The sequence below is a fragment of the Suncus etruscus genome, chromosome 3, assembly GCF_024139225.1.
Source record: "Suncus etruscus isolate mSunEtr1 chromosome 3, mSunEtr1.pri.cur, whole genome shotgun sequence".
Taxonomy (NCBI): Eukaryota; Metazoa; Chordata; class Mammalia; order Eulipotyphla; family Soricidae; genus Suncus; species Suncus etruscus.
The window spans coordinates 86,539,833-86,560,744 of record NC_064850.1 but is presented as its reverse complement, the minus strand read 5'-3'; the positions used below and the strand labels follow the sequence as shown (position 1 = coordinate 86,560,744).

General features: G+C 38.8%; 1 long non-coding RNA gene and 1 pseudogene across 1 annotated transcript in view; one reads left to right on the top strand and one right to left on the bottom strand.

The window, feature by feature from the left end:
* Positions 1–529: 529 nt before the first annotated feature.
* LOC126004379 (heterogeneous nuclear ribonucleoprotein A1-like) lies at positions 530–1,722 on the top strand (annotated as a pseudogene).
* A 935-nt stretch (positions 1,723–2,657) lies between these two features.
* LOC126004580 (uncharacterized) overlaps positions 2,658–20,912 on the bottom strand; it is a 122,643-nt gene continuing 104,388 nt past the window's right edge. The window contains exon 2 of the long non-coding RNA XR_007493852.1: positions 2,658–3,061. This is a non-coding gene — a long non-coding RNA (uncharacterized LOC126004580). The remainder of the gene's footprint in view (positions 3,062–20,912) is intronic.

Genomic DNA, 20,912 nt, shown 5'->3' with positions numbered 1-20,912 from the left:
TGGTGATTGCTCTATTCTTATTTTCTTGCTCACTTTTAGATTACATGATTCCAAAAAAAAAGGTCCATTTCCTGTAGTTTCTCAAGATGAACAGTTTAAAGTGGTTCAAGGTCATTTCTCATGATAGCTTGAATTTCGGTTATAATTGCTGCCCCCCCCCTTTTTTTTTTATCAATGAGTACATTTGTTTTGGTCATTTTATTTTTCCACAAGAGTCCAGCTAAAGTTGTGTCTCCCATGTTCATCCTTTGGAATTCTTGGTTTTATTGGCTCTGTCTTGAATTCTGCATCTTTGATATTTGCTCTAGTTTTCACTATTTCCTTCTACTCATTTTGTGTTTCACTTGATGTTGCTTCTCTGTGTGTTTTAGAACAGTGCTCAATTCTTGATTTGAGTATTTTCTTCTCTCTGAATGGAGGCTTGACTTTCCCCCTTAGAATAGCATTTTTTTATCTCATAGATAATTGTTGGATTTCCTCTTCCCTGCCACTGAATAAACATAGCAAGATTTCATATTCTACACCCATAATGCTTAAGTCAGGGTTGTCCCCCAAAGATCCCAAACAACTTGAGAAGCTCTTCATCTGAGCATTGAGCTTTGAAATGACTGACTAAAGTATAAGAAGCCATTGTGAGATATGGGGGACCCTCACAGATTTGTGGTCATGAGATATGCCAACACCTCACAATCCCAAGGCTTTGGGTTTCTCTCATATCCCACCGTGGATGGATGTAATCAGCCATGCATGCATAGCTGGGCAAGGTGGATGGAAATGTTGTGGAACTAAAGAAAGCTGTCTCCAGAGAAGATTCTTAAAGATCTGGTGCTCACTTAACTGTGAGAAAGAATTTTGTTGGTGGCATTAAGTAAGGAAGACATGGAAGAACATCCTAAGAGTTTATTTAAAACAAAGCTTAGCAAGAGAGGAGAGTCAGAAAAGTGACAGCGAAGCCACAGGTTACATCAGATTTGGGAACTCAGCCAAGCCCAGTGGTGAAATTAGGGAAACTGAGGTGATTGAAATCATGACTGAGAAGGTATGGCTTTGCTTTTGTGACATTTGATGACTATGATTCTATGGATAAAACTGTCATTCAGAACTACTATACTGTGTATAGTAAAGTAAAAAAAGCTCTAAACAAGAAATAACCAGTGCTTCAACAGGTCTGGACACTGGTGGTCATGGAGGACATTTTGGTGGGGATGACAACTTTGGTCATGGAAGAAACTTCACTGGACAAGGTTGCTTTGATGGCAACCGAGGGTGATGGTGAATATGGTGGCAGTAGGGATGGCTATAATGGATTTGGCAATGATGGTGGTTATGGAGGAGGTGGCCCTGGTTCCTCGAGGCTATGAAAGTAGTAGACAGGATTATGGAAAACAGGGCAGTGTCTATGGAAGGAGTAGCAGCTATGAAAGCTATGACCATGTAGGAGGCAGAGGAGACTTTGGCAGTGGTGGTGGAAGCAATTTTGGAGGTGGTGGGAATTACAATGATTTTGGCAAGTACAATAATCAGTTATTGGATTTTGGACCCATGAAAGGAGGAAAGTTTGGAGGTTGAAGCTCAGGCCCCTATCATGGTGGAGACCAATAGTTTGCCAAACCATGAAACCAAGGTGGCTCTGGTGGTTCCAGCAGTGGCAGTAGCTATGGCAGTGGCAGTTTTAATTGCCAGGATACAAAGCTTAGCAGGAGAGGAGAGCCAGAGAAGTGACAGGGAAGCTACGGGTTACATCCAATTTGTAAACTCGGACAAGTCCAGTGATGTCAGGGCCTAGCTGCTAGAAAGAAGACATGTTTTAGACAATATTCATGTGCAGAAGCAGAAAACTTGAGGATTCTATTTGACTAAATGTTTAACAAATTATTTTAGTTTCTGTTCTGTGGAATCCGAAAAACATTCCAACAAAGGGTTTCTTATATTTTTTCTTATGTTTTTTGGGTCACAACTAGCAGCACTCAGGAGTTACTCCTGACTCTAGCTCAGAAATCATTTGGTGTAATTATTAGATACAAGTTAGTACTTTATGATCAAGTAATCTTTCAATAAGCAGTCATTCACTATTTCTTACTCTGTGTCTAAAGTTGAATGCTGTTTTTCTAAAATTTATATAGCCATTGCAGGTTTCATTTCACTCAGCTTCGTATGATCACTTTTATTCATTCTCTCTTAATCTGTATTTATCCTATTAATTCAGAGTGTTTCTCTAACCAACGAATACATAGATATTTTCTTGATGAATCCAACCACTCAGTGTCTTTTTCTTCTTTTTTTTTTTTTTTTTTTTTGGTTTTTGAGCCACACCCGGTAACGCTCAGGGGTTACTCCTGGCTATGCGCTCAGAAGTTGCTCCTGGCTTGGGGGACCATATGGGACACCGGGGGATCGAACCGCGGTCCGTCCAAGGCTAGCACAGGCAAGGCAGGCGCACCTTAACTTTAGCGCCACCGCCCGGCCCCATCAGTGTCTTTTCGATGTAATGTTTAATCCATAAGCATTCAGAGAAATTATTGATGCAAATTAGTTTGACAAAATCATTTTCCAGGGAGAATTTGCTAAATTTTCCCCTCAAATGTTTATCTTTTAGGGAAATAATTGATATATACAGCATGGCTGTAACAAAATTCTGTTTTCTGAGTTGTGTGTGCAAATATGAAATCAGTCTTCAAGACAAGTGTCATGTTGAACCTCACAGATACTAAATAGCATGCAATACCCTGACAATGAGATCTGACCACAACATTCATAGTAATCAATACATTATTTGAAAGTTTGATTGTATGCCAGAATGACATGCAGGCCCATGAGTCCAAACTACCCTTCAAAAATGCTGCCTAGGCCTCATTTATTATTAATGTGAAATCGCCCAGGAAAACAGTCTCTCTATGTAAGCTCCAGAATCAGAGGGCCAAGAGGTATCAATAGACACTGCAACTGTCATTAGCTGCTGTATTACATTTCAGCTCTCAGAACTATAGTCAAGTTATTTTCAGCAGATATATATTGGCACTTTCACCACGAGTGCCAAAATAAACACTTCTAATATGTTTACCTTTTTGGGTGGCTTTTAAGTAGTTAATAATGATCTTATTGTTTTCTGATCCTGTTTGCTTTTATACCAAAAAAAGATAAGCATGTAAAGCTTCAATTGATTTTCAGTATCATATTCCTAAGCAAGTTCCCTATATTAGTCTAGAAGCGTTTTTTTTTTTTTTTCAAAGCCAAGCTACACCAGTGGACTGACATCTCTCTCCTCTTTTAGCTCCTTCGGCATGGTCAAGAATAAAAAAATGCTTCACATCACTAAATAGAACAAAATCAATCCGGGTATGCTTGTTGGTTTGTCCATTAATAAATGTTTTGGTTTTAGTCCTTTGATACAGAGTAAATAATACAAGGAGAATAATATACTGTCCATTGGTGAAATTAACATGTATTTTCTTGTAACTTTCCTTCCCCTGTTCCTTGGAAGAGGCCATAGGAACCCATGAGTGTCATTTCTACTCATTTTCACCCCATTAAGGCCTTTGTCTCCTTTTGATTGTCCTGGAATTCCCCCAAATAGCTCTGACCATTCCCAGAGTTTTAGTAATGACTAAACATGTCTTTTAATTTGTGTGAATGGATAGTTCTTAAAGCCACAGGTTCGATCTATAATAGTCTGATCTTTGCGCTCTTTTCTCTAGAAACACTTGAAAGTACATTATAAGAAGCCTGGTAAGTATTCTGAATTTTCTCCGTTTATGTGGAAGAAATTTTATAGAATAATGATAGGACTTTCTGATGGCCTTATCTACCAAGTCAAAAAATTGCATCATGCTAGTAGGATCAGGACAGGGGAGGTGAAGAATATCTCATTTCCTGGTGAAAATGATATCTGTCATGTTTTTCAAAAGAAATGTATTTTATTCGTGGTTTTTCATTAAGAGTTAGAATGTCTAGTCTATGTAACAGTAGATATATTGAACAGCATTTCATTTTGAGAACCAAATATCTCTATAGGTTAATAGTGTATTATACTTGCATTCACAGTGCCAAGTCTGCCAACACTGTCCCATATTGTCAAGTATTATGCACTTTCCTTACATACTTGGGTTCATCCTTTACCACATTCATACCTGGAAGGTTTTTTAGACTCCACTCTGTGTGGACGATGATGACTGAATGGCTCCTGTTCCTGTGATCTAATGAACAGAGACACCATGTGAGTCCCCAAGGATCATGCTTGGGTATAGGAACCTGGAAAGTGACACAGCATCGGGTTACTTAGTTCCTGAGAAAAGAATATCCTAGCGTTTATGTTTAATCTTTGAAGGACCTGATCTTCTGGCATGCATGATTGTCCTCTATTAGAGAGGCTCATCTGGAACACACAAAACTAGAGTAGTAACATCAACATTTTAGCACATAAATTAAATTTATCCTATTACAAGTCACAAATATTTGGAAATTTCCCTGTCATCAATCAGTGAGGTGGGTAAGCATGAGGGAAATACATGTCAACAATTATTATCCAGGGGCTGTGTGGTCTTGTGTGCTTGCCAGGAGTGATTTCTGAGTGCAAAGCCAGGAGTAACCTGTGAGCACTGCCAGGTGTGGTCCCCAAACAACTAAAAGCCAAAAAACCAAAGTCATTTATCATCCAGAGATAACACATCAACTGATCAAAGCAGTGAGAATCAGGCATCATATAAATATCTCTAGTTCAGAAAGATTGGGTTAGGTTTTGATGTCTCTAACAAGCAAAGTTCTTATTAGGAAACTTAGGGACATACACATACAAATGTCAACTCATCGGAATTTTAATCATTAGTCTGCTATCATGGTTATTGTTCCATTAGGGAGTTCTAGGGTTATTCTGATCCAACTTTATTTTCAATGTTCTGGCAAATGAGTTTACGGAGTAATCCCAAGCAACTATATATGAGTTCTAATGACTATTTTCTCACAGGATCGGTCAAAACACAACACAAATTGAAAATTCGTCCACGACAAAATGTAAGCTGCCTTTAAATTTGTGAAGTTAAATCTTTTGAACCAAAAGCATGTTCTATGTACAATAACTGCAATGTCCTCTTTTGAAGCAGACATTTTTAATTTTTTAATTTATTAATATCTTTATTTAATCACTGAAGCAGACATTCTTTGAAATGTCTCCTTCCCTTGTCTAATTCAAGAAGACATTGTCTTCTATCTAGATTTAAATAATTATCTATATTGTGTTAGAAGGTCTTCTGCACGTTGACAGGGTTTTTGTTTCCTGTTTTTGTTTTTTGGGCCACACTTGGTGACGCTTGGGGGTTGCTTCTATCTACGTTCTCTGAAGTCGCCTGGATTGGGGGCCATATTGGACTCTGGGTATCGAACTATAGCGCTGGCAAGGAAGACGTCTTACATTTCTGCGCCACCCGTCCGGCCCCACCACTTTGACAGTTTTAACTTATAGGATCAAAGACCAAATGTCCAGCCTCACTGAACTGGCTTGCATAACACATCAACTGATAAAAGCAGTGAGAATCAGGCATCATATAAATATCTCTGGTTCAGAAAGGTTGGATTAAGTTTTGATGTCTCTAACAAGCAAAGTTCTTTTTAGGAAACTTAGTTACATACACATACAAATGTCAACTTATTGGAATTTTAATCATTCGTCTGCTATCATGGTTATTGTTCTATTAGGGAGTTCTAGGGTTATTCTGTTCCAACTTTATTTTCAGTGTTCTGGCAAATGAATTCACTGAGTAATCCCAAGCAACTATATATGAGTTCTAATGACTATTTTCCCACAGGATGGGTCAAAACACAACACAAATTAAAAATTCATCCATGACAAAATATAAGCTGCCTTTAAATTTGTAAAGTTAAATCTTTTGAACCAAAAGCATGTTATATGAACAATAACTGCAATGACCTTGGTAAAACTTACAGTAATTGTCCTCTTTTGAAACAGACATTTTTAATTTTTAATTTATTAATATCTTTATTTAATCACTGAAGCAGATATTCTTGCAAATGTCCCTTTCTCTTGTATAATTCAAGAAAGCATTGTTTTCTATCTAGATTTAAATAATTATATTGTGTTAGAAGGTCTTCTCCACTTTGACAGGGTTTTTGTTTGTTTCTTGTTTTTGTTTTTTGGGCCACACTTGGTGACGCTCGGGGGTTGCTTCTATCTATGTGCTCTGAAGTCGCCTGGATTGGGGGGCCATATTGGACTCTGGGTATTGAACCATAGCGCTGGCAAGGAAGACGTCTTACACTTCTGCGCCACCCTCCGGCCCCTCCACTTTGACAGTTTTAACTTATAGGATCAAAGACCAAATGTCCAGCCTCACTGAGCTGGGTGACATACCAGTAAAATGATTTTTCTGTACTTTTTCTTTCCATTATATTTCTTGAGACCTTTAACTCATATTTCCATCTGGCTTGCTAATTACACCAAAATAACAAATCACTTAGGTAAAAGATGCACATTGGGGTATGAGTTTCATAAAGATTTCCTCACTCTCCCTCTTTTTTTTTTTCATGTGTGTGTGTCTGTAGATAAATGTAAGATGACAGCGACAATAGCACGGATGGTATGTACTGTGAAAGGACTCGCTTAGATGCTGAGATATTTCAAGTGGAGTGAAGGGGGGCATGCTAATGTTGAGTTCTGTAGTGGTAAGAGTTATAGTGTAAAGAGAAAATATCCCTTAGAGGAGCCTTTGCATAACCTCTTTGTTATGATATAATCTGGAGTTTACTGTATCTGCATGTCATTCACTACTTTAAGGTACTGAATTACCAAAAACTTGGTACCTGAAGTTTGGGTAGATTATTGTTCTGAAGGGAATTGTACAGGGTCAGTGATGAAGCAGGACCATTGGGGAAATGGTGAGTCTGGAAGAATGAGGCAACAAGCCTGGTTTCGGTAGGACAGGGTCTTGGTCCACCCTTTATTCCTGAGAAGGCCAACTTTCTCTTGTGTGGGTCAGTGTATCCACAATCTTTCAAGGCTCAGTTAACATCTCCTTCAAGAAAAGAGTGAGTCTATGGCCATCTTGGTTCCAACTGGGTGACTGCATTGGTAGGCAGAGTTACAACTGCCAGACTTCTTTTAGGAAGGAAGAAATGTGGGAGGGAGCCCACACTTGCTTCAATAAGTGCTATTTTATTCATCTTTGGGAAAGGTATTCATTCTAGTATTATCATAAATGACTTCTATTAAGTAGAGGGACTTTCTTAAGTGCCTAGAGAGCCCAATATGATTTTATGATGGGCCCTTTCCTTTTTTTGATGTGGTTATTAAATGAACTGATTTGCATGTATTGTACACCCCTTGCTTTCCTGGGATACCCATGTGGGATGTACCACAGTTGATTGTGGTATATGATATTTTAATGTGCTATTGGATTCAATTCGCTAAGAAATTGTTCAGGAAATGTTTATTTTAGGGCTAGAGGGCCACTGGTCTGGGCTTATTCATTGCAAGGGTTTGGGGCCATATGTATTGCCACAGATCAAACTTCATTGGGCATGTATGGCAAGTTCGGGACCTGCTGTTGCCAGTCGCTTTTGAGAATCTTTGTGTCAATATAATCATCATGGAAGCTTATCTGCAATACTCAGTTTACTTAGGATTTCTATGTGCTTTGGCTGTTACTGTGATACAGGTATTTCTGCTTCTTTCTATTTGAGGAGTTGTGAAGTGAACCTGATATGATGCCCATGGAAAAAATAGCTTGTGAATCTCACCAATGAAAACAACAGGACCAGGTTCATATTCTAAGGGATTTCTGATTTCTGATTCGTCACTTGTGATTGGTCTATTCTTGTTTTCTTGCTCACTTTTAGATTATATGACTCCTAGAAAAGTCCATGTCCTGTATGTTCTCAAGCTGGACAGTTTAAAGTGATTCACAGTAATGTCTCATGATAGCTTGAATTTTGGTTGTAATCTCTTCCTTATTATCATGAGTCAATTTATTTTGGTTATTTTATTTTCCCTCAAGAGTTTAGCTAAAGGTGTGTGTTTCGTGTTAATACTTTGGAAGAACCATACTTGGTTTTATTGACTTTATCTTGATTTATATTTCTTTGATTTTTGTCCTCAGATTTCATTATTTCCTTCCTTCTACTAGTTTTTTTTTCCATTTAAAATTGTTTCTCCATGTATTTTAGAGCAATTTTAGTTATTGATTTGAACATTTTCCTCTTTCTGGTTAAAGGCTTATCTTTTCCCCTTAGAACAGCATTTGTTAGTCTCATAGGTTACTTCATTTCATATTTCCATGATATTCTCTCTGATTCAGTTTCTGCTTAGCAGCATATCATTCTGTTTCAGGTGCTTGAATTTGTTGCCATCTCCTTTTTGTGGTTAAATTCTTCCTTCATAATAATGCAATTTGATAGGATACTTGGTGTTACTTCTATATTTGGTCATTTATATATGTTTGAACTATGCCCTGATAAGTGATCTTTTATTTATACTTTATTGATTGATTTATTGATTGGTTTTTGGGTCACACCCAGTGGCTCTCAGGGATTACTCCTGGCTCTGAACTCAGGCATCACCCTTAGCAGGCTTGGGGACATATGGGATACTGGAAATTGAAGTGGGTCCCTCCCAGGTTGACTGCATGCAAGGCAAATGCCCTACAGCTGTGCTATTTCTCAGGACCCTGATAAGTGATCTTTACTGAGGACTGTTCCATATTTATTAACTGCACAAAAACTATAAATTTCTGCTCTTTTTTTTTGATTAAGAGATGCTCTGTTTGTAGTCCTTTTCATTTCTTTCATATTCCTCATTGTTTCTAGTTGTCTCCATTGGTATTCTGACTTACCTGCGTAATACTAAAACTGGATTCTTGAAGTTACCCACTAGTATTGTGTTTCTGTCAATCCAGTGCTTTTGATCTGTGAACAAAAGCTTCATAAAAGTTGCTAAGGCCTTATTTGATGCAACTGTTTAATAAAGTTTACTTTATGACAGAGTCATCAGCCATTAAGCTTTCCCTCATTATTTCTTATTATGTGTCTTCCGTTGAATGCTACTTGTCTGGAATTTAAATGTCCATCCCAGGTTTCATGTAAGTTAGCTTTTTTTATTTCTTTTTTTCTTTCACTATTAACCTGTATTTATTCTCTTAATTTCAAAGCATTTATTTTATTAATTTCAATTTTTTCCCTAAACAGTAAATAGTTAGACACTTTTCTTGGTAAGTACAGCCATTGTGTCTTTTCACTTGATCTTAGCCAAAAGGCCGAGAAGCAATTTGGTGTCTTTTCAATGCAAAATTTAATCCAAAGGCATTCAGAAAAAATTATTGGTACAAATTAGTCTGTCAGAATTGCTTTTCAAGGAGAATTTGCTAAGTTTTCCTCTGAAACACTTGTTTTTTTATGAGAAACAATTGGTATTTATAGCATGGCTGTAACAAAATTCTTTTTTTGAAAATTATTTAAGAATTATGTCTTGGGACAGGCATTCTGTTTCTCTCTCTCACTATCATTGTCATGATAATTATCAGTGTAGAAATTTCTCTAACTGCACTCTCCACTCTTTGTGGTAAGCTTCATATCATGGACTGGTAATTCCAGCACTCATCTCTCTTGCCTTTGGGTATTATTAGCATATCGTCCTTTATTTTTTATTTTTTCTTACATCTCACAGATAAGTGAAAGTATCCTGTCTGTGTCTCTCTTTCTGACTCATTTCACTCATGAAAATAGTTTCCATGTCCATCCATACATGAGCAAATTTCATGACTTCATTTTTCCTAATGCTGCCTCATATTACTATTGTAGGTGTTCCAAGGTTTCTTTAGCCACTTATCTGTTGTTAGGTACCATAGTTGTTTTCAGATTCTGCTATAGTAAATGGCACTGCAATGAACATAGGAGTGCAGAGGGTATTTTTGTATCATGTTTTTGTGTTCCTAGGGTATATCCCTGAAAATAGTATTGCTGGATGATATGGAAGCTCGATTTCCAATTTTTTGTGGAATATCTGTATTGTTTTCTGGACGGCTGCACTAGATAGCATTCCCATCAGCAGTGAATGAGAGTTCCTTTCTCCCTGCATCCATGCCAGCACTGCTTGTTCTTTAGGATGCGTTCTAAGCTCTGTGGTGTGAGATGATACCTCATTGTTGCTTTGATTTGCATCTCTGTGATGATTAGTAATGTGGACTATTTTGTATTGTGCCTTTTGGCACATTTCATCTTTGAGGAAATGTCTGTTTATTTCTTCTCATTTTGTGATGGGATTGGATGATTTTTCTAGTTAAGGTATGTCAGTAACTTGTAGTTCTTAGATATTAGCCCCTTACCTGATGGGTATTGGGTGAATACTTTCTCCACTTCTCTGGGTGGCCTTTGTAGAGTAGTCACCATTTTCTTTGATGTGCAGAAGCTTTTCAGCTTAATGGTGTCCCTTTTATCTCTCCTTCCACTTTTTTTTGTTTGTTTGTTTTGATTTTTGTTTTGTTTATTTTTGGCTGAACCTGGTAACGCTCAGGGTTATTCATAGCTGTGCACTCAGAAATCACTCCTGGCTTTTGGTGACCATATGGGATGCCAGGAATCAAACTCAGGTCTGTCCTGGGTCAGTCACTTGTAAAGCAAAAGCCCTACATCTGGGCTATTGCTCTGGCCTTCTCCTTCCACTTGTAACAAAATTCTTGATCATCTGAATAGTATGGAAATCTGAAATCAGACATCAATATAAGCCCATTCTTTTCTTCATAGATGCTGAATAATACCCTGACAATGATATCTGACCACTACTATTAAAAATTAATTGTATTGCTAAAATTTCATCCAGGTCCATGACATCCAAACTGCCCTTCATAAGTCCTGCCTAAAGTTTACTTAATTTTATTTTGAAATTGACCAAGAGAAAGTCTCTTTATTTCAGCTAAAGTGGTATCCATGGAAAAACATAGCAACTCAATTTGTTAACAGCTGAGTTACAAGTTACAGCTCTCTCAGAACTAAGATCAAGTTATTTTCAGCAGATGTATTTTGGTGCTGTCACTACAAGTGCCAAGAATGAACACCATTAATATGTTCTTCATTTTTGGTGGCTTTTAGTAGTTAATAATGATATTATTGTTTTCTGATCCCCTTTGCTTGCGTATTAAAAAATATCAGCGTGGAAAGCTTTTACTTAATTTTCACTAATCATATCTATAAGCAAGAACCTATACAAGAGCCATATTTACTTAAAGTTAAACTGCACCAGTGGACTAACATATGCTCTTTTCCTTTGGTCTTATCACCAAATTTCACCGATGAAGACAATGAATCAAATGAAACAATTGAAAGAACAAATGAAACAATACCGGAAACAATTCAGGTATACTTAGCAGTGTGTTGATTGACTTTAGGGCTTGGTTCTCGGAATTTTTCCTCTTAACTTTTTACTTTCATTTTTTTTTTTTGCATGTAATAAAGCAGGAGGACCTTATGAAGCATACTGGTATGTACTGTGAATTCACTCACTTAAAAAACTTGTGGAGTTTCAAAGGGAGTGGAGAAAGTGCATTCTTACGTTGCGATCTGTAGTGATTAGAGGTATCTCCTTTCAGCACCCAATTCTTGTCCAAAATAATCACTTACAAGTATCGTCGTCATAATGGTCCCTTCTCTGCTCTACCGGCACTCTTCAGCTATCTGTGGAAAGCTTCCTACCATGGATTGGTTGTCTGGCTCTCATCTAAGTTGCCTCTGAATAGTATTACCATAGTATCTTTTTTTCTTATGAGGGGTAGAATATTCTATCTACAGAGACAGAGATCACTGAGAGAAAGACTGAGATGATGAAAATTAAATGCAACTGGAATTAGTAATGCATTAATTCATTACATTCTGAAATGTAGCTTAGTGCCGTGTGGTTTTCCCTGTGTCTTTCAAGTTGCCTTTGATTACAATGGGAGAGCTCCTTTTTTAACTTACTTTTCAGATTCTTTGAAGACCTGGACCACGCCAGTTCTACCATTTTATAGTGTGGAGGTAAGTTTACCTTTTAAATTGTTATGTTAAAAAAAATAGACTGTTTTGCTTCTTTTAGAATAAACTTTTTTTTTTGTTTTTTGTTTTTCTGTCATACCCGGCAGCGCTCAGGGGTTCCTCCTGGCTCTATGCTCAGAAATCTCTCCTGGCAGGCTCGGGGGATTCTATGGGATGCCGGTATTTGAACCACCTCCTTCTGCATGCAAGGCGAACGCATTACCTCCATGCTATCTCTCTGGCCCCATAGAATAAAACTTTTAAGATTTTCAGAGCATTAACAGTTTTTAACACTTGTTTACCTTACTTTTCAGATTCTTTGAAGACCACTGGGCCACCCCATTGGTGGTAAGTTTACCTTTTAAATTGTTATGTTACAAAATAGATTGTTTTGTTTCTTTTAGAATAAAACTTTTAAAATCTCAGAGCATTAACAGTATTGAAGACTTCTTTAAGATTTTTAAGAGACGTTGTTTACACAAGAAATACAATGTTTTTGGTGAAGAATTGAGTATCTTTCTCTTCTTCACACTTATAATTTGGTAAATTCCAGTTTGTCAATTAAATAAACTTCTCTGATAAGTGAATAAGTCCTCTCTTAATGAAACCCGAAGTACTTAGCCAGTGTGACAGAGGCTGTTCTCCACTTTGACAGCTGTAGCTCAATGAAGTAAGAAACATGTCCAGCCCCACTGGACTCTAGGGATGTGTGTCAGTGGAAAAGATCCTCAGACTATTATTGATTCACCTCTTATTTTTTGCAACCTTTGGTCAATCCTATTTTTCCAGCTGGCTTCCTATTGACACAAAAACCTCTGAAGGCCTAGTAAACATGGGGGGAATCTGACTGTCATACTGTTTCCTTTTTTTAGGATGGCAAAAGAAATATTTCAAACAATGGTATGTACTTGAGTGATTCACTCAAAATTTTAAGATCTTTATACAGGAGAGTCATTCTTATTTTGGGTTCTGTTAGGGTTAGAGGTATCATTTAAAGAGAGTGTGCATGTATACCAGTGATACCATATCGATGGGCTTTCTTTTCATTAATTTGTACCCCAGAATGACACTGGAGTTTTGAATATTTTCTATCAAAATTATCTTATCTCCTTTGCTATGTATATATATAAGTATATATAATTATGTAAGTATTGACCTTGCAAAGAAATATATATAGTAAACATATATATACCATTTTTTTGCAAGTTCAATACTTACTTTAGAATCTTGTATTCTCTTTGAAATTCTTATGACAGTCAATTTTTTTTTTTTTTTTTGGTTTTTGGTTTTTGGGTCACACCTGGCAGTGCTCAGGGGTTACTCCTGGCTGTCTGCTCAGAAATAGCTCCTGGCAGGCACGGGGGACCATATGGGACACTGGGATTCGAACCAACCACCTTTGATCCTGGACCGGCTGCTTGCAAGGCAAACACCGCTGTGCTATCTCTCCGGGCCCATGACAGTCAATTTTATGTCTGATTTGCCCAAGATCTTACATGATTGTGATTTCAAAGTACAACAACAGTTAAATGACAAATTGACAGATGGGATGTGGAAGGATAGAGAAGACTGATGACTTTTGTTTTTACTTTTGGAGCCACACCCAGTAATGCTTAAGATAATCAGCATTACTCTTCTTGTTATACTATTTGCAGTGCTCAGAGTCCATATGGGATGCCAGTGATTGAACCTGGGTTGGCCATGTGCAAAGCAAGGTCCCTGCTCCCTATGCTGTACCACCAGACCTCGGTGATGAATTTTGTAAAGTTTCAAAGCCAATGCATGAGAAACAGATACCCTCATTTCATCCTCTATCAGGGGTCCTCAAACTTTTTAAACAGGGAGCCAGTTCACTGTCCCTCAGACCATTAAAGGGTCTGACTATAGTAAAAACAAAACTTATGAATGAATTCTTATGCACACTGTATATATCTTATTTTGCATTGAGGAAACAAAACAGATACAAATACAATATGGGGCCCGCGGGCCATAGTTTGAGGACCACTGCTTAGATTTACACACTTATCAACTGTGTGGTAGAGACTCAGAGTAAATGTTTTGTCTCAATTATTTATGCAATTTTTTGAAGCTGACTGTTAATCTAGTCCTTATTCCATAAGAGATTTCAGCACTACATTGACAATTTTGTCACAAAGTCTCTCTTCTTTTTTTCCCTCATATTTTTTTGGAGAATAATGTGGTCAAAAGATTGTTCATAGTACAGTTAATTTGTTTTCACAGATCCAATATATTTAGGATTGGGTTTCAATCATGCAATGTGTAACCAAGTGCCCATTTCCCACTTCCAGTGCCCCAGGTTTTCCTCTGCCCTCCCCTTGATACCTATGGAACAGACATTTTTCTTCTCCCTCTTTGCCTGTCTCTCACACACATGGACAAAACACACACACACACACACACACACACATACATTTATTCTCATGCTACCCCTTTTACACACAGTGGTATGCAATATTATTACTAAGGGGTATCATATCTATCATTTTGTCTTCTTTCAGTACCAAATTCTTGTCCAGCATAATTATTTCCAAATACAATTGTCATTGTTGTCCACTCTCTGCAGTAACGGCACCCCTCAACTATATTTGAGAAGATTCTGACCATGGACTGGTCCTCCAGGCCCTCATCTCTATGGTCTCTAGATATTATTACCATACTACCTTTTTTCTAATAAGGGGTAGAATATTTTATCTATGGAGACAGAGTTCACTGAGAAGACTTTGAGATGATGAGAATTAATTTTTGATGTTAGTGGGATTAGTAATATACTAATTATGTCTATAATTATTATATACTTATATATTATTATATAATATAATTTTTAATATATTATGTCATAATTAAATTATGACATGTAGCTTAGTGCTATGTGGTTCTCTCTGCATCTTTCAAATTGCCTTTGCTTACAAAGTCAGATCTTTTTTTCTCCCTTCCTTTTCGGTTCCTGTTGGCCTTCCTCCTCTGAAATAGATAGCTGAGCAGAAGTCATTTGCTTTCTTTTAACCAAATATACCCAAAGAACATTCCCCTATATAGTCATGGGGTGGGCTGAGTACAGTCTCAGCTCTCCCATGAAACTGACAGTTCTCTTTTGTCTTTCAGTAATTACTGAAGTGTTAGAAATAGAAGACCTTGAAGAAGTTTAAGGGAAAGTTTTTTTTTTTTAATTTTTTTGGTTTTTAAATAAAAGAACCTTATTTTTCACTAATATTTGTTTCAAGAATTGCCTGGAAGTTAGTAAAGGTAGCAAATTTTCTTAGAACCAAACTTTAAAATTGCTCTTATTGGGCCATTACAACAGCAGTTTTAATACTACATTTTATACTACATTTATATCTGTGAACTCCAAAATAATTATGTATTTAGAAGTTACAGTGTTGTGACATATAAATTTAGATTACAACTCAAATCAATTATATGCTTAAAAAAATCTAAGAATCTTGGAGCCTGAGCAATAGGACAGCAGGGTGGGTGCTTGCCTTGCACGCAGCTGACCTGGGTTCCATCCAAGCCTGCCAATCATGATTCCTGAGCACAGAGTCAGGAGTAACCCCTGAGTGCTGCTGGAGTTACTAATCTAAGTATTCATTTCGCCCCCTCTCTCTCCCCTTCCTCTTGTGACAGGGATTGTTGCTGGGATGCCCTGAGTGGTACATGCATGGCTCTCTCGGGTTGCACATGTAGTATCAGCTCACTTGCTTGCACTGCTCATTATTACGGTTGCACACACTAGCATCCACTTTCAACCCAGGGCTTGCTGAGATCATGCATGTGGTTGTGGTACTCAAATATTTTCTGGAGTAGATATACTATTGTGGCACTTGGCATTACAAATGGTACTGCTGCTTTAACTGTATTTGGTATGTAGAATGATGCCACGGAGTTAACTGTGGGCCTCACACATGTGAGGCAGAAGTTCTCCCAATGGCCACCCTCAGTCTTCAGGTATATGTTCTTCTTTTATTCCCCCTGGGTATGGAGCATAGGAGTTGGGCTACACAGAAACTGTTCATGGTTGGTCCTTCCTATCTCTATGTTCCAGAATGACCTACTGGGGATCGAACCAGAGTCAGTTGCTTGCAAGGCAAGTGGCTTCCCTCCTAGATATCTGTCTAGACACCCTTGTTTGTATTTTGTTTTCGGTCACACCTGGTAGTACTGAGGGCTAAATCCTGGCTCTGCACTCAGGGATCACTCCCGTTGGGTCTCTGGGGATCATATGGGAGGCTGGCAAACAAACCTGCAAATGCCCTACCTGCTGTGCTACTCCTTTGCCCCAAGACCAGTGATTTGAGGGTGAGACTTAGTATCGTGACAAGCTGGTGACAAGCTTGTGTTTTCTGTCTAATTTAAAGGTCTAGGAAAAGGTTTCTTAAAAGAAAGGTGGTGGGGCCGGAGAGATAGCATGGAGGTAAGGCGTTTGCCTTTCATGCAGAAGGTCATCAGTTCGAATCCCGGTGTCCCATATGGTCCCCTGTGCCTGCCAGGAGCAATTTCTGAGCATGGAGCCAGAAGTATCCCCTGAGCACTGCCGGGTGTAACGCAAAAAAACCACACACACACACACACAAAAAGTGGTATTTGAGTGTGTCTATTTTCTCTAGAACTTTAGATTTTATTGGGTTTCAATCATGCAATGTGTAACCTAGTGCCCATTTCCCACCACCAGTGCCCCAGGTTTTCCTCTGCCCTCCCCCTGATACCTATGGAGCAGACATTTTTCTTCTCCCTCTTTGCCTGTCTCTCACACACATGGACAAAATACACACACAAGCGCGTGCATACACACACACATTTTTTCTTACGCTGCCCCCTTTTACACACAGTTGTTTGTAATATTATTACTAAGGGGTATCATATCTATCATTTTGTCTTCTTTCAGTACCAAATTCTTGTCCAGCATAATTATTTCCAAATACCATTGTCACAATTGTCCATTCTCTGCACTAATGGCACCCCTCAACTATATTTGAGAAGATTCTGACCAAGGACTGGTCCTCCAGGCCCTCATCTCTATGGTCTCTAGATATTATTACCATACTACCTTTTTTCTAATAAGGGATAGAATATTTTATCTACAGAGACAGAGTTCACTGAGAAGACTTTGAGATGATGAGAATTAATTTTTGATGTTAGTGGGATTAGTAATAAACTAATTATGTCTATAATTATTATATAGTTATATATTATTATATATACTTATATGATTATATAATATAAGTTGTAATATATTAATTATGTCATAATTAAATTATGACATGTAGCTTAGTGCTATGTGGTTCTCTCTGCATCTTTCAAATTGCCTTTGCTTACAAAGTCAGATCTTTTTTTCTCCCTTCCTTTTCGGTTCCTGTTGGCCTTCCTCCTCTGAAATAGATAGCTGAGCAGAAGTCCTTTGCTTTCTTTTAACCAAATATACCCAAAGAACATTCCCTTATATAGTCATGGGGTGGGCTGAGTACAGTCTCAGCTCGCCCATGAAACTGACAGTTCTCTTTTGTCTTTCAGTAATTACTGAAGTGTTAGAAATAGAAGACCTTGAAGAAGTTTAAGGGAAAGTTTTTTTTTTTAATTTTTTTGGTTTTTAAATAAAAGAACCTTACTTTTCACTAATATTTGTTTCAGGAATTGCCTTGAAGATAGTAAAGGTAGCAAATTTTCTTAGAACCAAACTTTAAAATTGCTCTTATTGGGCCATTAAAACAGCAGTTTTAATACTACATTTTATACTACATTTATATCTGTGAACTCCAAAATAATTATGTATTTAGAAGTTACAGTGTTGTGACATATAAATTTAGATTACAAATCAAATCAATTATATGCTTAAAAAATCATGCATAAGGTCATCAGTTCGAATCCCGGTGTCCCATATGGTCCCCCGTGCCTGCCAGGAGCAATTTCTGGCATTGAGCCAGAAGTATCCCCTGAGCACTGCCCGGGTGTGACCCAAAACACCCGCACACACACACACACACATACACACACACACACATACACACACACACACAAAGTGGTATTTGAGTGTCTATTTTCTCTAGAACTTTAGTTTTTATTGGGCCCACACCTAGTGGTGCTCAGAGTTACTCTTGACTCTGCACTCAGGAATCACTCCTGCTGGGCTGGGGATACCACCTGGGATGCCAGGGATCAGATCTGGATCAGTCATGTGCAAGGCAAACACCCTCCTGCCCCCCCTGTCCTATATTGCTCCAACCCTTCTCTGAAATTTTAGTAAGTCTTAGCTCCAGAAGAGGAGGTAAGATTCATATCTCAAAAAAAGTTATGGAGGCCCTGGAACAACAATATAGCATGTTTGCTCTGCATGCAGCCTACTAGAATTCAGTCCTCAGCACCCCATATGGTCCTTCGAGCCCCAACAAAAAAACAGAGCCAGGAGTAAACCCTGAGTACTGCTGGATGTGGCCCCAAAACCATAAAAAGAGAATGTTTTTAATTCTTTTTGTTGATTCTTTTTTATTTTTGCTTTGGGGAGTTAAAGTCAACAGTGCTTGAAGATTGTGCCATTCTTAGGGGTGCTGGGGGAACATGGAGACAGGGATCAAACCCAGGGATCAAAGCTCATGCAAAGTCTGTGCTCCAGCTCTCTGAACCTCCTCCCCAGCCCTAAAATTGATCCTTTTTTTTTTTTTTTAGAAAGTAGCTCACTATTTTTCTTTGAGAGGTCAAATGTTTTGTGGATTTCATCTCTCAGACATGGCTGTGTATTGAGTCAGCTGCATATGTTCCAGTTCAAAAGCCATTAAGATATACTTCGGAAACGATAAAAAATATTTGAAAGTATTAACAAAATACTTTCTCTTACAGGACATAACGAGGTCACCTGTTTGTTTATTCTGATTAAAAAAACGACTAAAATTACTTTAGTAGCATAACCATAGATTATAAGGCAGTATTCCCGGCTGAGAGGAGTGGAGGAGGGGAATTGATCTTTTCCATCTGCTCTTTGGAGCTTAGGAGTAGGAATTTACAACAAGGACAGTTTCTGGTACAAAAGAGAATCTGATCCAAAAAGATAGCAATCACTTGAGATTCCAGAATGTTGATGTACAAAATCGATGTGGAGTTCTTTAATCAGCTGCCTGTCACTTTCGAGAACTGAATTAGTAATAACAACCAAAGGCCTTTCTGCTACTCGACTGCATTAATTAATATCCTACAGAAGTGACAGTATTAGAGGGTCTGGAGAGATAGCACAGCAGTAGGGCGTTTACCTTGCATGCAGCAGATCAGAACGAATGGCGGCATCCCATATGATCCCCCGTGCCTGCCAGGAGCGATTTCTGAGTGCAGAGTCAGGAGTAATCCCTGAGCGCTGCCGGGTGTAAACCAAAAAAAAAAAAAAAAAAAAAAAAGTGACAATATTAGAGAGTCATAAGGTCAAGGTCCAGGCCAGAATGTAAAGAGTATGTCAGAGGCCCAAGGTTTAATCCTAATTGACTGGCACTGAAAACAAAGAAACAAACAAACAAACAAACAACAACAACAAAAAACTAACCCAGAGCTGGAGCAGCAGCATAGCAGGTAAGGCATTTATTTGCCTTGTACTTAGCTTACCCAGGTCCTATCCCCTCTATCCCCAGCATTGCTTATGATCCCTGGAGCCTACCAAGATTCATTTCAGAATACAGAACCAGGAGTGTGGCCCAAAAACCTAAAAAAGAAAGAAAAATTCCAGGAACCAAAAGCAGAAAGAGCCTTCAAATAAAATTTTAAGTTCTCATCGAACTCATTAAAAACTATAGTGAGCGGACCGGAGAGATAGCATGGAGATAGGGTATTTGCCTTGCATGCAGAAGGTTGGTGGTTCAAATCCTGGCATCCCATATGGTCCCCCAAGCCTGCCAGAGGCGATTTCTGAGCTTAGAGCCAGGAGTAACCCCTGAGCGCTCCCAGGTGTGACCCAAAAACCAAACCAAAACAACAACAACAAGAAAAGGATAGTGAGGCCAGAGTGCTAGCAAGTGGAGGAGGTGCTTGCCTTTTATGCAGCAACCAGGGTTCGATCTCCAGCATCCCATATGGTCCCCCAGCACCTTCAGGAGTGATTCCTGAGTGTAGAGCCAAGATGAAAGTTTGAGTATCACTGGGTGTGGCCCCAAACCCAAACCCAAAGCGAACAAATAACAGGGGAAGCCAGGGAACTAGCTGCATGCACTGGAGTGTGGACTTTGCAGGAGAACACTCGGGTTCTTTTCTTTCGTGGCACTGCCTGGTATCCCCGACCAACACTGTGAGGTGTGCCCACCAAGCATGGAGGCAGAAGTTGCTCCGGAGTGGCCGCCAAACTAAAAAAAAGTAAATAAAATAAAATAAAACAAAAGAAGACATTCCCCAAACAACTGACTCCCTAAGAGTGACTCTCCACAACAAAGTTGGGGGATAAAAATCACCCGCTGTCCTCATGGGCGATCCGCAGCCTTTGCTACCTGACAGCACTAGCCCTGGAATCCTCTCGCCTCATTTCTCCCAGCCTTTTGGCTGTCTTGGCCTCCAGAGGCTGGAGAACACGGACTGCAGAGTCCTGTCGGCTGTCTGCTCCGAGTGACCAAAGGAGGTGGCCCCGAGGGGAAAAGTCGCAGGCGCTGTGGACGCGACTCTTCACTGGACGGTGTCAAGATGAAGTCGGTGAAGTGGACCAAGTTCCGGCCAGTCCGTCCGAACTGTCTTCTAGGCATCCCAGCATTCACAAGTCCTCCGTTGTCCATTTGCTGGAGAAGACCGTGGTGCCCCCAGGGAAAGCGACTGTCTGGTCGCCAAACAGCTTGGCCAGGATGATGCCGAAATCAAAGAAAGCTGTTACCTCTATTGCTCTCAATGTCTCTCCTAGAAAATAGAGGAGGCACATGAGGAAAATTTTAGAT